A 3,971-nucleotide genomic window follows, 5' to 3' on the forward strand; every position below is an offset into this window, starting at 1 on the left:
CGCAGAACCGGCGCAGAGAGGAGCGTAGGAAAGACGGCGACGAGAAGAAGGGACAGGATAATAGACTATGTGTTAGGACATCAGGGAAAAGCTTCCATAGTACTTGGCGAAGTTGTAGAGGGTAAGAAGTGTAAGGGATGACAGAGCCTGAAATATATGTGCAACAAATAATTGAGGTCTCAGGATGCAAATACTGTTATGAGCGGAATGGTTTTGGACAGCAGAGGAACTCATGGTGGGTCGCATCAGACCTGAAGACGGATGACAAAAAAAAAAAAAAAAAAAAAAAAAAAAATAAGACTGAAGACCAAAAAGTATACAACTGTCAGTAAATCCGTATTACACCTTATTTATCGGTAGTCTACTACTTCGATAAATGAAGCTAAAACACCCAGCAGAAAGTCAGGACTAGTATTTATTTTATGATCATTATTTGTTGTAAAGTGGATTATGCTAAATTCCTTTCAACAGTGTCGTCACCTTACATAAACACCTTTGGAATGCCAACCGTTACCTCCTTTATCAGGGCTCAAAGTGACCTCGTATATAGTGAGAACCGGAAAAACATCGCAACTCACAAGAACACGGTACAGATTTGAAACTAATGCTCATGATTCTTCAGTCAAAACTATCAGCGACGCCTACCATTACCGATTTTTTGCCAGAGTGCATTCTTGTACTGAGCCTAATTTTGCTACGATTCCACATCCTTCGAGTCAAGCAAGTGAAACGTAATTTCTCTATCCAGAAATTCAAGAAAAGATTAATGTTACATGAGAGCGCTTCTCTGCTGTTAACTCATATCATTGGACATGTCATTAAGCAGTAAAATATATTCCAAAGACATGCAGATACAATATCGTAAAGGTATTCATAGTTACGTGATAAGAACTGTAACTCATACGTATAAAGTTTCTTTCATCTTCACATCAACTAAGTGATTCATCAGTTAGTCGCCAGTGAATTAGAGGGTAATATTTCAGTTATATATTGCATTTTACAGTCAAATTTGAAATATTAATGTATTTACATAAAGTCATGCCAACGGCCTTGCCGCAGTGGTAACACCGGTTCCCGTCAGATCAGCGAAGTTAAGCACTGTCGGGCTGAGATAGCACTTGGATGGGTGACCATCCGGTCTGCCGAGCGCTGTTGGCGAGCAAGGGGCACTCATCTCTTGTAAGGCAAACTGAGGAGCTACTTGATTGAGAAATAGCGTCTCCGGTCTCGGAAACTGACATACGGTCGGGAGAGCGGTGTGCTGACCACATGCCCCTCCATATCCGCATCCAGTGACGCCTGTGGGCTGAGGATGACACGGCAGCCAGTCGGTACCTTTGGGACTTCGTGGCCTATGCGGGAAGGGTTAAGTTTTAGTTATAAACTCTTGCAGAGAATGTCAGATTAAACTCCTGCAAATGGTCCCATGTTAGCGACGCAAAGTGTGATCAGCAGGAGAAATTATTACCGTTTGAATACACCTATTCACATTTCACTTACGAAAAAAGCTAAACTAGTGTTTGTAAGAGACGTTCGTTTTGATGTTTGTTCAGATTAATCATCAAAAACGGAACCATTCTAGGATTTTGTTGTCTATATGTCTGTCTGTCCAACTGTTGAAGACCGTCTCAGGCACGTCTACGGCTAGACGTATCAAGACGAAATTTATGTCACGTATTGAAGTTTACTATGCCTTTCTGATGTTGAAACGTGAAGCTTCTAAGTCATCGCAGTCAAAAGCCACGGCGATTAATGAAATGTATTCTGGTACTCGCAAACTCACTCATTAAACATTTATGGTGCTTCTCGTTGACCTAGAATCACGAGGTTTTGTCAACAAGCAAGGTTTCACAGTACAACCTAACGAAAAAGTTTGGAAATTGCTAACCTGTAATTATTTGACACGAAAAAAGCTTTTTTGTCATATGTTATCAGACTGTCTGTCCTTCCGTCTGTGAAGACCTCTTTTTCTCAGGAACAGGTAGACAGATCAAGTTGAAATTTATGTCACGTACTATGGTCTCGCTCTTTGGCAGAATAGTAAACGTTTGCCTCTAAATCGATGTAATCAAAAGATGCGGCCGTTTTTGTTACGGCAAGTGAATGAGAAAGAGATAGCGCGAGGGAGTTACTGGTGTATGATAAATCTCTACCCTCGGAAATTGCCTTCCATCATACCTCCTTTGCATCACCACAGATGACGTGTCATTGCTCGCTTTTTTACTAAAGCTGCAGCACACGCGAAGTGCCTATTTGCGTCCATCGCCCTGAGTAGGAAGCGTAAGTTCTGAATAATGTTCACCAACCGGCAGTCTTCTGTGGTTGTTGTCCTCTGGTCATAAAACAGCACGTAGGTCGTGAATCCGTGTCTTACAGTCTGTAATGGACGGTAAGCGAGGAAATGGTCTGCATAAATAATTAAATTTTGAATTGGTTTCTTTGAACCGAATGCAACTCGCTTTCTATTAGCTAAATACGAGAAACTGCAAATTACAGTCCACTTTAATAATATCCATTCCTCATACTTTCGCAGGGAATCAAAAAAATAATGCACTGCTTGTTTGAGTATAACGGAATAACGGAATGACGGAATGATTGTTTGCTATTGATTCATCCTTTTGTATGATAATTCACTGTCTAGATTTTATAATGTTAATAACAGAAGTTGGAAAGCTACTTCCGAACACAGCAGCCAATCACAGAGAAGGACCACAATCTAGGCGGTCTTCCTCACGATGCACGTACTGAGTACACCATCTCTCACCGGTACCTTACGTTATCCGCCCACTGTTGCCTTCTCAGCTGCTCTAAGAAGAGCTGCTTGCAGCTGAATATAATAGATTAGATTAGATTAGAAATATTACAATGCATATTTTCAAACTATCAAGCTCACCTGTTGAAATTTAATTTTTGTGTGGGTGCACAGAAGCAACTTGTTTTCAAAATGGAAACGTAGCCAAAGTACGCTGTAATCTGATTACTTCCTGCTTCAATTACGTTGTCATTCTCACTCATTGAAACCTATAGGTTACTTCCTCTTCACGGAGAATCATAAAATTCGGTAAGAAGAGATGTTTCACAGCTCAATTAAATGAAAAGAGTCAGGAAATTGTTAATTTGTAATTATATCACACACAAAATATTTCTTTCGTCATTTTTTTCCGACTTCAAACTTGAATTGCAGTATTCTCTTGGTTCTGGAATTCCTCGATATTTGGCCAGTGTTAGTGTACATAACAAAGTTTGTACCGAACCATTAGTGTACGAGCCCTACTCAGTCCTGGCCAATTTTTGTATTTGCTTCGTATTTACTAGTTAATCTTTTCACGAATGATGTAGAGCTAAGGCTGAAAAAAACGGTTAATGAAATACTGGAAAACATCAACAGATGGTTGAAGGTAACTTGACTGACCTGACTTTTCACAAGACTCAGTACGGTAGATGCAGTTCACTACGTCCCACAGAACTCCACAAGCTATGAAAATTAGTTTCTCAATCAACGAACAAAAGAAGCAGTTAGCGTAAATTTTTTGGAACTGCAGATAGATCATAATTGCAAAACCTACTGCCTCGAATTAATGACGCGCCTTCGTCATCTATGTTTTCAGTACGCATGATTTCTGCTACTGCCAATCTGAAAATTATTCTGCATTATCAATTCTCGAATAAGTTGTGGAATCATTTCGTTGAATAATTCACCTTAAGTGGTTAATGTTTGCACGATTACAGAAACGCACTGTATGAATTATCTCTATTAATTCCAGAATATTGTGCCGAGATCTCTTTAAACAGCTGGGTATTTTAACCGCTGATTCACAATGCACATATCCATAAATGTCCTTTGTTATTACCAACGTCGCTTCTTTCACAAGGAGTAGTGAAAAGCATCAGTATAACACTAGAACCAAAAACAGTCTCTCGGTAGACTTCGAGGTGTTAACGTTTGTGCAGAGAGAGACGGTTGTATAGTG

At 39.9% G+C, this 3,971-nt stretch overlaps 1 pseudogene; it reads left to right on the forward strand.

The window, feature by feature from the left end:
- The first annotated feature begins 1,040 nt into the window (after positions 1 to 1,040).
- On the forward strand, positions 1,041 to 1,158 carry LOC124790209 (annotated as a pseudogene).
- The last annotated feature ends 2,813 nt before the right edge of the window (positions 1,159 to 3,971 follow it).

This window comes from Schistocerca piceifrons, chromosome 3 (assembly GCF_021461385.2).
Source record: "Schistocerca piceifrons isolate TAMUIC-IGC-003096 chromosome 3, iqSchPice1.1, whole genome shotgun sequence".
Lineage (NCBI taxonomy): Eukaryota > Metazoa > Arthropoda > Insecta > Orthoptera > Acrididae > Schistocerca > Schistocerca piceifrons.